General features: G+C 46.0%; 1 protein-coding gene across 1 annotated transcript in view; it reads right to left on the bottom strand.

The window, feature by feature from the left end:
* Creb5 (cAMP responsive element binding protein 5) overlaps positions 1–12,894 on the bottom strand; it is a 404,708-nt gene that overhangs the window by 287,199 nt on the left and 104,615 nt on the right. The window lies entirely within an intron of this gene.

Here is a 12,894-nt window from a genome sequence, read left to right as displayed (position 1 = left end):
TGTGGAGCTCAGCGGGAGGTGCTGTGGGAGCCTTGACGGTGCAGGCAGAGTGGGTGCTCTCAAAGTGTTTGCGTGTATTTGTGGAGGTCAAGCACGCCTTGGTGTTCTGCAAGGCTTCCGCTGGACATTTGCGGGAAAGATCAATTGTGTTAAAGTACCTGTGCACCACGAGGAAGCAGACCTGCAGTAGTAGGGAGCACATGTGTTTTCCAGCAGAGGCTCCTGCAGACAACCATGGACCTAAAATCTCCAAGCTTCCAATCAGGTTCCAGCCAATGATCCAAAGCTCTCATTTTTAGCTTCTGGTATAAAATGTCTATCATGCAAGGTAGTTGTGATGATCATGTGTGTGGGGAGGCGGGGGGGTGGGGGGGTGCGGGCGGGCGGGCGGGGGGAGGGGGGGTTAATGTCCTTGAAATTTCAAACACAGTATCTGACAAGAAGAAGGCCTGGTAATGGCAGAGAATCTTGTCCACACTGGTCTATGGTCATGGTGTCTAACAGTGTGAGGGTATGTTTCTTAACCATGTCTAAACGAATATAAAATAAGCTTTTTTTGCCTATTTCTGTCTTTGAAACTGTGAGCTGGAAAGAAACTTTGCTGCAATGTAACACAACCTGGATAAAGTTCTAGGGATAAATCCGTCCTCCTGGCACACAAGTTCTTTACACTAACATCAGCCCTTATATACACAGTCCAAGATAGCATCCTAGAGAAGGACGGACGTGGAAGGGATTTAAAGACTTCCAAGTGAGGGTCACACATGTCGACTTCCCTCGGGAAGGCCAGAGAAATTACGCAGTTAGAAAAAGCAATTGCTGTTTTGAAATCTACTACATAAAGGGATTGAAGCAGTAGAAGGGTTATAAATAAACAATAAATCATGCAATTATTACTGTTTGAATTTTGGCAAGATAACAAAAAGAGCAGAGATATAATCAGGAAATAATAGCAAAGTTCTGCAAGGAGCCCCTGCAATTAGTGATAAACAGAGTTTGGCTCCAATCTGGAGCCCCAATATGGCTCTTATTAAAGAGCCTTGGGACCTGTTACTGGGGCCAAGCTCCACTAGCTTGGGGAGAAGTGAGGTAACCAAAATGTCAGTACACCGCCCCCAACTTCAGATAATCTCTTACTACAGTATTATAGCCACCTGGGCCGAAATGACTACCTTATGCCGAGTGAGGAGCGGCCCATGGCCTTCCGAAACTAATTGAGATGTTTCCTGTTCTCAGCTCTTGGATTCTTTCTTTTGTGATACTATAAACCCACATACCTGTACACACACACACACACACACACACACACACACACACACACAAATGAGCATTCACACACAGAGACACACATGTACACACACACACACACACACACACACACACACACACACACACAGGCTCTAGGCAAAAGGCGCCGTCATTCCTTCTTCCGTCCCCATTTCCTTTCACCTTCTTTTATTAATGGTGCCCCTTAAAGAGATAAATGCTCCCACACAAGTGATATCACTTAAACAGATAAATAGTCCACACTAGAGACACAGAGCACCAGAGGAAAAAACCCTGTCTTATTAGACTAGAAACAGACACACTATATTAATGCAAAAAATCAGCATATGGTTCTAATAGGCTTTCTTCAAATGATTTATCAGCTGTGATTAAGCCCTCAGCCAGCATGTCTATCTTCATAAATAAAGCAAAAGTGCACCTTACTCTCAGGCATTTCTGCAGTATCTTATTACCCAGCCCGGCATACTACACTCCATTTACAACACGGCTCTGGGGAGCCAAGAATTTGTGTGTAATCACAAAGTGTGTGCCCCAGAAAGACTGCCAAGATTCAGGACTCTTATCTCAGAGATAGTCTTACTGAGAGTCCATTACAATGAAGGCTTATCCCCTCCCTGTACCGCGGAGCCCTGTACTTCGGAAATATGAACAGGTAATTAAAAGGCTATGGCAGATTTTGCAGTCAGCCCGGTGACACGGAATCACCCAACAGCTGCCGGGGAAGGGATTTGGCACCAGGCGAGAGGTACCTCTGCCAGGGGCTTGTAGGAAGTGGGGATCACTTTTTAAGAATCAATCTCTTTCTTCGTGTCCGTGAAAGGAAGGAGGAATGCAAATATTAGCAGTTCTTGTTTGGACTTCATTTTCCCCGCAGGCTGATATGTCAAACAGTCTCTGGGGGAACCTTGACACGGAGGGGCCTCAGGAAAGCTTGAGGCCTGGGGCTGAGGCAGCGCTACCATGAGCTGCAGATTAAGGAAGAACCAGGTGACCGTGAGGGGGTTCAGGAAGTCACAACCTGATGTCTGAAAACTGCCCAAGCCAACCATTTCACCAAGGGGACACAGTACCCACCCTAAGATAGTAGCCTATATCCCACAGAGCAACTGAACACTTTCGCGCACTTTCACGGGGAGGGCGATTTCGAAGCCATCCCTAGCTAAAGGAGCTTCTGGCTCTTCGGTCTGGTTTAAAGCATAAATGTGAATCTCAGAGCGTTTTTATTTTTTAACAACAAACCTGTTACACAATCTGTGTCTGTGGTGACACTGTGAGGTTTTTGCCAAAATAGAGAATGTAGGGCTGTAAAGTGAATTGGAATCTTCCATCATTTGTTAGTAATGCATGTTTTTTGTTTTTTTTTTTTCCTGCAAAATATAGCAGTGTGCTGACTCAGGCGTGCAAGCACGGTGGCTGCAGTCTGTGACTAGTGCATTCAATTAGTGGAACTGCACTTACGGGGTCAAAGTAGCACCTCCCTCCTGGGACCACAGGCTGCACTCCTGGCCCGGGCCAGCTGTCTTACAATATGTGCGTCTTGTCACAAGGGGGTCTGAGGAAGGACGTATGTGTTTGGATCTGCACAGACACATTACTGCTCGTAGTAAATCTACTCCAGCACATTCAGAAAACAAGTAAAGCCGTGGTGCCATCTTCCTGGAGGGCATCAGCCAGTTTGACAGCTAATGTATGCTGAAGCAGATGCTAAACTGAACACCATAGGAGATTCTAGCATGTAACCATTGACTGTCAGAACCTCCAAGAAATGGGTGAGGCATGATTCCCCAAACCTAGATTGTTCACTTTGCCTAAAATTACACACAGATGTGTGTGTGTGTTCTTGTGATACAAAAAGGGAAGAAAGCTCTCCAGCAGAGACTGGGAGTATGGAGTCATTTGCCAACTCCTGATGGGCAGGAGAAAGATGCCCTTCCCAACAGCAATGGCTTGCTGTGTTCCTCTGCTGATGTGGAGCTTGAGGTTCCAAGACTTCCTTTGTGACAACATCAGAAAGAAAATTCTAGGTGAAGGGCTATAATAGTATGCAAACCAAGCATATATGATTTCTGTCTTCAGATCTCAATATATTCAATCTACGTGTATGGATAACAGAGTTTTCAAAAGCTTATTTTGCACCTGAGAAATGAAGTCACATGTGGCTTTTAGAGAACAGTGGAAGAAAAGTTTAGATTCCTTACCTTCATAAAGAAACCAGGCCCCCATCACATCTCCATGTCCATGCCCAGGCTCATGTCGGCAATAGAGGGCATGTTAGGTCGCCATTTTCATGTGAATCAGCCTCACTTAAAAAGAACTCTTGGTCCTTTACACTGTGAAAAGGCATTGCCACAATTCTGCACCATCTTGTTCTCTTCCAGCATTTAGAAGACCCACTTATAAGGTTCCAGGAGTAGCAGTCCCAAATATTCTAAAATCCAGAGCACAGAGGACTCCAGGCTTCTCTATCCTGAGCTCTAGTTTCTCTCACAAGAAAGTGGTGGATGGGAATGCTTGGCCCAACAGGACCAACAGTTCAGCAATCCCTCATGTTCACACATCTTCCAGGGCATTCCTAAGCTCTGGGGATTACAAATTCATCCCGGGGGAAGCAAGGAGGAGATGGCTTCCTGACAACCTGGGATCCAGACTACCCTGTGGTACATGATCTGGAGACAGTCTACCCACAGTCACAGCAAGTAACTGCTTCTCTTCTTTAGGAAGAAGAGCCTAAATGACCTCCCATCTCAGTGTAAATCCACAGAAAAGGGCTGCACATGGCACCAGCCTAGACAGCATTTGGTCAGTTCTTTGACTGACTATCAAAGTTTTCATACAGCAGATGGTGTTTCCCACATGTAACTCAGTTCTAGAGGATGCATGTGGCTGAAGCCATGCTAAACCCAAAATGTAATGTCTTTCTTTCAAAGACAGGACTGGGGGTACAGACTTGCTCATAAGTGGGTCACCAACCTTATCGCTCCCAAATGATTTGTGTGATCATGCATGCTGGTCTCATCCTGCCGTGCATGATGGGGTTTTATCAGAAATGGCATGCTCAGGTGATGCTGAGTGCGGAGTCCTTAGGGAATGCCACCTGAGAGCCACACGAGAGGACTAAATGTGCCACAAGTATCAGAGTCACAGTCTCGAACAGAGTAAATAAAACAGCTGGTAAGGTTTCAGAAAGCAAAGAACAAAGGAGCCACGGGTGAGTCTAAAAAGACACCAGGCGTCCCTCTGCTGACAGGAGCAGCAGAGCAGGCAGGTGACAATGGGTGGCTGTTCAAGGGAGTCACTCTGACCTCACCTCCAGGCAAGGTGGCCTGTGAAACTCTTCAGTTTGCCAAAAGAGCAAGCTCCACAAAATGAGGAACATTGAGTGCAGGCAAAACTCATGAACTTTCCCAGGTCTGTCGACTGCGGGGATCACTGCATCAAGAGCAAGGATAATGCCCCTGAGGGACTCTGATGTGCCAGCCAACACTAACCCACAGGTGTGATTTGACATCCACCATGATGGAAATAAGAACAGGAAGAATGCTCGGAATCCCGGTTCCTGCCCTCCAACTTATCAATATGGAAATAACAACACACAAAGGCTGAGCCTGTCCCCTGGCAAATCACTCCCATACCTGCTCCTGCCCATACATTCAGCCGGATTTCCAGCATGATGGAGGAGGCAAAGGCAGGTTCTTGCAACCATTATTTTCTATTCCTTCCCTCTTTTTAGAATGTCAGTTTCTTCTCACATCTCGGTGAGGGGCCCAGGTAAGTGATTTCACCACAGACGCTCATGAAGTCTAACATTGGCTCCAATTTTCCAAACGCAAATAAATGCTGTTTTCTGCTTGGAACGGAAGCTTCATTTCTTAGCCATTTTGTTTGAATCTGGCCCAGAACCGGGCGATTTTCCTGCCTGCCTTTGAGAGCCTCAGTGCAAGGCAGCCTGAAGAACAGCATAATCAAAGACTTAGAGCCCAGCTCACCCCTTTAGTGCTCTCTGTCTGGTGCCTTGGAAACCCCGTATTACTCACGGCTGCAAGCTGGTTCCTTCAGAGGAGAGCACCCATCCATTTGGTGTTGTGATTCCCATTGCATTAATACATTGAAATCCTGTTGCGGCCAGCCTGCCTCAGGATAGGTAAGAAGGGATTTAAACAAGCTGAGAATCCAGCCCATCCCAGGATAGAGGGATCACCCTGAGGAAAAAGTCTCCTGCTAAGAAAGTTTTTTCCTCATGGCGGCTTTAGTCCCAGGCACTTAAGTCAATTTCACTCACTTTCCAACTGCATGATAAGGAGGCAGCACGGGGCAGACGAAACACATTCCCCAGCACTTGATGATTTCTCTTTCATTTTAAAATCTTTCAATGGCCCTTACCTCCCTTATTGGCCCTTATTCATATATTTCAAGCAGAGATTTTATAGTACCCACACCTGGCTGACCATATATTGACGTGGCATGTCGGAAAACACCACAGGATGCCGTGGTTAATATCTTCCATATCAACTTTTGTTTATCCTCTTGAGATCTCTAGCTGCTTCTGGACACTGGCTGTATATTCTAATGTCAAGAGGAAAAAAAGACTTAAGAACAACTGGTTCCCAGTTTTACACAATTTAGTTAGTTTCTTTTCTTTGTTGGGTTCCACAACAATACTTAAAGTTGTGTTAAAGACCAAATCACCTTTCAGAGATTCTCAGTAACTGCCCAGCAGGATGCTCTAGCCTGAGGTGACAGAGACCCAGGGCCCTTTTCCTTGGTTTCTGAGGGACCTCTTTTCCTCAGAAGGTTCCTAGTGGGACCAACCGAGTAGAGCTGAGTTGAGTTCTTCAGTGAGGGTACAATTTGCTTGACAGAACCAAGGGAGTCAGATATGGCAGTGGGTCTGTACCCTGGGAAGAGGCATGAGTAAGCTAAGTTGGACCACAGAGGCATCTCCAAAGAGGAACAGCAATAGCTGGAGCTACTGCATGTTGAAGACTAGTCTTTAGGTTCCGGGTGAGGGCTAGATGTTGGCAGCTAGGAGACATATGGCTTTCTGAAGAGATAGAATACCTAGAACTGCCTGAGGGGGACATGCCTAAAAAAGGACACAGAGATGGGATTGTTGCAGAGGAAGGAAAAAGCCACACAGACTAGCCATCTACATTCTTTTTTGTTTCCCTGCATAGTTTCTTTCCTTGCATTTCAATGGTAGGAAAGGAGTGAGAATCAAATTAACATTAACAACAACAGGGACCTGAAAATGCTTCGCAAACATGAATACTCCATCATTACCACATCCAGTCACTAGTGAACAGGAAATACTGATGTAAAAAAAAAGAATGCTATTCCTTTCACCGATTTCCAACTAAACAAAGGTTTTGAAGTGAATGAATTTCTCTATAGCAAGCAACACTGCGTGTTCGAACAGTCCAGCTCCTCTCCCAGTCTCTCCTTGGCAGCTGCGCATGAGAATGTCCATTACAGGCACGGCATGAATGCATCGCCTGTCTAACTGCGACTCCAGACTTCAGAAACTTAGGATCTAAGAGAGGTCAGGTAGAGACCTACCTCTAACTCACCATGCCAAACATCAGGTGAGAAAAAACGCGAATAAAACCTGTGGCAAGTAGTTTCAATAATTAATACTCTGAGCCGGGAGACACTGATCTGCAGTGGCTGCCCCTCTCGACCCTCTGATCTAACGTATAACAGTGGCTGAACACAGTTTCTGACTACTGCCAAATAGTTTAGGATTCAAAGTTAACCTGCCAATCTCCACCTTTTCCCCTTTACTATGACAGATAGGGTTTTAAGGAACTAAGGGTGACAAGAAGCAAATATCTAATACCTGTCTCAGCCCCGCCCCTTTAAACCATGGACTTCCCTCACCGTCCACATCAGACATATTTGACGTTGTGTTCACTCACTTCTCTTAACAATGCTCTGGGCATTTTACTGCTCTGGAGGTAGTCAGACTCTCCACAAAAATCAAACACAATCTTATGACTGTTGTATTGTCCATTCCATTGTAAACTGAGGCAAGACCTTGGGTCACATCCTAATTCATTCACACACTCAGCCGTAGACACGGGCTCTCACTAAACCCGTTAGGACAGGACTCATCATTTTTAAATTCCAGTGACCTCAAACACATGAAATAGCTTCCAGTTCATCCACTGGCTTAGTTACCTCCCTGAGTGGGATGCAAGAATCAAGCCAAACTCTCTTCCTCACACCGAATTCCAGCTACAATGAGAATGGTAACCGGTAAGGAAGAAGTCGAACGTGATTTCCATTTGTCCTGTGCTGAAATGAGAGAACAAAGGTAATCCTTCCAAGCCTTGGGTTCCCCAGTCACTGGGGAGGGGGACGGAATAGGTTGTCGTCTTCATTATCACTGTCAAAGGCTGTTTCCTTTCAGCCAGGCCGATAAAAAATGGAAAAGATGAAAAACGGTCTCATCCGAAAGGATTAAGCAAAGGAACAAGGAAACTGTTCAAAACCAGGGTAAAACCAAGTTTAGGTTTCAAAACATTCTTTTCTTCTGGACTGCTGGGGGAGGGTAGGATTGCTTTACACAAATATCTTAGCAGCAACATATTATCCTAACCGGAAACAGGCAGCTGTTGTGAGAGTTTGCTCAGCATGGTATCTGATTTTCCTCCCAGACTCCACTCCCCCCAGACCCTCCCCAGAAGGCAGCCATGCCTGCTAGCGGTTGGCAAGGGCAAGGCAGTAGGAAGAGGCTGACAACCTCCTCCCTTGGCCTCTTCTCTGCCTCTTCTCTCTCCAAGCAACTAGTGGCATCTGGTAACACAGCCAGGCGCAGAATTTAATGAGAGTAAACAGCCTGGCCTTTCAGAGCTGGGGCTGCCCCGGCCATGACCAGTTCCATCACCCCCACTGAGCTGAGATGCAAGATCTTAAGATCATAGCTTGTCCCTTTTCCCCAAGTGTGACAGAGTCAACACCCTCTAGGGACAGACTGCACTTTTATCATTTGAGAAGGAATTCTAGATGCCCTAATTTGCTATTTCGGCATCAGCATAATGAGCCATATTTAGGTCCTACGGGAAAATCCCAACGTGTAGCACTTACACACTGTTGTTTCTTATCCATGGGTCTTTGGCCATGTTAGGCTGTAATGTTATATTTCTCTCAGTAAGACAAAGGATTTCATTTCTAATCCCTTTGATTGAGAGAGAATGGGGAGGGGAGAAAGAGCAAACACTTGTGCAAAAACCATGTGTTCACATACATGCACAAACTACATGCACACCCACATGCAAAACTGCTGTTATGTCAACGGAATACATGCCTGCTTGTGTGTTACTCAGTCTATTTTTTAGAAAGGAATTAAATGTGAAAGGCCAATTCATCCTTTTTCTTTAAAAAAAAAATCTTTTTATTTTTCTTTCTTATGACCTGGACCACAAAATCTGTACCCCAATTTTCCCCTCAGAATTTCTGAAAGATCTGGGCCTCAGTCTGGTTCTTCCTGACTCAGTTTCCACTGAACAGAGTTGAATGAAGTCTGAACTGGAGAGATTTGGAAAACTCTGCCCGGCTCATGCTTAGATCTCCACTCACAGCCACCCCTGTCAGAAGTGAGTCCCTTCAGTCTCATGAAATCAAACATCAGGCTCTCCTAACCCTGTTCTCCCCACATCAGGCTCTCCTCACCCTGCTCTCACATCAGGCTCTCCTAACCCTGCTCTCACATCAGGCTCTCCTAACCCTGCTCTTCCCACAGCCACTCCATCTTTCCAGTTGCAGGTGCTCTCTGAGTCTCCTCTTCCTGTTATTTCCAGTATATTCTACCAGCAAAACTATCACCTCTGTCCTTAAAATATCCCTAGATCCCAGGAACATCCTCCATCTCTATTTTAGGCAAATAGTCTACCAGCATTAACCTAGATTTCTTTCGATTCTTCCTTAAATGTTTTCTCTTCCTGCCTCCAACCATTGACTTTCCGCTCAGCAGTCAAAATGACTTTCCTAAAGCCTTACCTCAGGTCCTGCCAGTTCTCCACTTAGAACTGCCCAATGGTTCCCCATCTCATTTTGAGTCAGTGTCAAAATGGGACACTTCACATGGCCTGCAGCACCCTCCTGGGCCTGCCTCCCCACACTGAGCTCTTTAAAGTACCCTTCCCCAACTGTACCTGTCTTCAGAACTTTACCAACACACATCCCATCACCCAGTCTCAGGCCTTTACACAAATTCTCTCGGTTCTCACAGATCATCTTCTCAGGCTCAGTCCTTCTGCTTGGGTCTCTGTGTCCACTGGGTTGGGATGCTCCCAATGACCACATCCAGCCCTGCCTGGGCTCCTTCACAGCTGCATTTAACTCCATAGCACCTTCACAGCTGCATTTAACTCCACAGCATTTACCACCATGGGACATAACTCCATAGCACTTACCACCATGGGGCATAACTCCAAAGCACCTGACCATCATGAGGCAAAACTCCATAGCATCTGACTACCATGGGGCAAAGCTCCATTGCACCTGTGCATCATGGGCAAAGCTCCATAGCCCCTGTCCACCATGGGGTATAACTTCATAGCACCTGTCCACTGTGGGGTATAACTCCATAGCCCCTGTCCACTGTGGGGTATAACTCCATAGCCCCTGTCCACCATGGGGTATAACTCCATAGCACCTGTCCACTGTGGGGTATAACTCCATAGCCCCTGTCCACCATGGGGTATAACTCCATAGCCCCTGTCCACCGTGGGGTATAACTCCATAACCCCTGTCCACCGTGGGACATATCTCCGTAGCCCCTGTCCACCGTGGGGCATTTTTCACTGGTGTGTGTGTTGTTTGTCTGGTCCATAAAATGTAAGGCATCTGAAGGCTGAGGCATTTTATTGCTTGCTTGTTTTTTAATCATTTATATTTGTTGGTGTCTTCATCAGTGACTTAAATAGTACTTTGATATACTGTGGTCACCCTAAAACATTCCCTGAATGGAGGCTGATGAACAAGTCAGGAGTTTCAGGGTACAGCCTGCTGAGTTCAAAGCCATGGGAAACTGAGCTTTGCAATGCCTGCTAGACAGTTATAACACTTTCCAAGTCTAGGATTTCCCTCAGAAGAGTTATGATGCAATGAGCAACTGTTAGTGTCAGAAATAGAGATCATCTTGGAGACTGTTATCTGCTGCCCCTGGCTATGACCTGCTGTAACCTTTCCATAGACACACCAACATTATTTTGGAAAAGGGATGTCAGAATTGGATTCAGAGTCAAAAGAACGGAATTGTTTCAATGGGTACAGACGAATCAGAATCCATTCTCTATTTGCCTTTTATCTGGATTTTCAGCCCAACAACTAGAGATGTAAAGGTAAAGCACAGGACCATTTAAACCAAGTTCTCTAAATTAGTGAAAACATCTTCCATTTTATAAAGCTCTACTGAAGAAACACTTCAGATACTTGCCTATTAGAAAACTTGGGCCAAGAGTGGGCTGAGGAGATGCCATGCAAGGGTAAGAACCTGAGTTCAGATGCCAGGCACTCACATAAAAGCCAGACATGGCATGTTTACCCACATGAACACATGTATGCAACAGAGGGGTGGAGGGAGAGCGAGAGAGAGCGAGAGCAAGAACAAGAGAGGGGAGAGAGGGAGAGAGAGAGAGAGAGAGAGAGAGAGAGAGAGAGAGAGAGAGAGAGAGAAAGGGGGCTCAGGTAAAAAAAAATCAGAAAACAGTTTGAGATTTAGAATTAAAGGGAAATAATTGGGAATCGGGCTTAGGGATGTATGTACCCCAGTGACAGAAGGCTGGCCTGTCATACATGAGGCCCTAGGCCTCATCTGGAGCACTGGGAAGAAAAACCTTGCTGAAAATGAGTCAGCACCTGAATGTACAGCAAAAGGAAAGAGGGAGAGGAGGATCATTGGGAAACACTACGGAGCTCATGAGTGCGGGCTTTCTGTTTCTACTTTCCTAAGCAGCAAAAGAAGTGCAGCAGGAGCTTCAGGCGGCAGGCCTCCAGGGATGCTAACGCGGGGGAACTGCAGTCCTGGAGGGAGGAGATAGCACACCTTCAGACTGGGAGCATGGATGCTCGGTGAGCTCCCCACCCAGTGGTTCTAGAGTCATGCCAGGGGATAAGCCACCAAGGCAGCCACTTTGCTGCCACATGAGTCACAGTGTTAGTCACTGGGGAGATGCCCCCTCCTGGAGTGATGGCCACCCAAGGCTGGATTCGGTCCCTCTGGTTTGAACCAAACAGAGGAAGAGGGAGCCTCAACAAGCTGAATGTGGCCTGGCTCCCAGGGCTTGCTATGGTGTCCTGAAGGACCTGTCTACAGCTGCTCCCCCACAGCCATCATGAGCACATCCCATGGCAATGAGCAACCTTTGAGCATGAGAAAAACACCATCCTGCCATTACCACGGTACTCCTGCTTAGTTCTGCTTATTGCATGATTCCATTTTAAAATTTTAATGAGTTCATGTCTTCTCAACCTAGAAGAAATTTAAGGCAATTCGCCAAACATATATAGCATGAAAATATTTTTGTTTCATTAGAAATCAGGACCGGAGGAAACATAAACTAGAACTGAAAGTCTAGTAGATGGAGGAAGTAAAATATTACTCATTATAGCGGTCTAAAGGGCTCTCCAAGTTAAGCAGTGCCCTTGGCTTTGTGATAGTCCAGCAGTCTGAGCAAAAAGAGAAACACAACCAGTACATGCTTCTCACAGCCACAGCAGAAAAATGCTCAAGTTCCTCAGGGGAAGCAAACCATTTCCTGGAATTCAGATCTGCAAGAACTGCTTGCAGAAGGCTTCATGTGGAGAGTCATGACTAACTCCCCAGGAGCACGCCTAAAGCCATGCCCCCAGCTGAGGCTGCACACACTACTGCTCTTGGTAAAGGAACTTTAAGAAAATCAAGGGCCTGTGCTCACTACCATTTTATCAGAAAGAATATGAAGACGGTACTGACCACACACGCATCTTTATCTGAATCCAAGAAGCCCACTTCAACCGTCTTGGCAAAATGAATGACATTGATTCCTCGGTCTTCTACTCATGCAAATTGATCACAAGAATTAAACACATTATTCAAGCAGAGGGAGCTTACTGGACAGGACTCCCCAGTTCTCCCTTGCCACTCCCATGGGGTTTTAAAGTTTATATGCACCACAATGAAATAGAGTTGTATCTTCTAGTTTCTGTGAAGTGCTTCTGAAAGTGTTCAGGACTTTATGATTTGCCTAGCAAAGAACAACAGATAGGAATGTGTTTGGAAAAGTGAGGACAGGAGTGAGAGGGAAGGGTGAGTATAAATGGCAAGTTAGTTAGAAATAAGGAGCGCTGCTTGTGATTTGGTTCTCCTCCTGTAAGTGCCCTGCATCTTGCTACAGTACCGCGCAGCCTTCTCACTGTGAGCCAGCACCATGGATGACTGTCACATGGAAAACCCTGATGGAGAAGATTACTACCATTTCACACAGGGGAAGAATCAAAGGTTTGGAAGCAGGCAGAAAACTATCAGAGCCTTTTACAATTTCTTTTCCAGTCGGAACAGCCGGAATTTCAGTTTTCGTCATCACTCAGCTGTTTGTCCCTTTCAACCATCCTCCACATTTTACA

This window comes from Peromyscus californicus, unplaced genomic scaffold (assembly GCF_007827085.1).
Source record: "Peromyscus californicus insignis strain IS unplaced genomic scaffold, ASM782708v3 Scaffold_6__1_contigs__length_162567912, whole genome shotgun sequence".
Taxonomy (NCBI): domain Eukaryota; kingdom Metazoa; phylum Chordata; class Mammalia; order Rodentia; family Cricetidae; genus Peromyscus; species Peromyscus californicus.
This window is presented reverse-complemented; position numbering and strand designations above follow the sequence as displayed.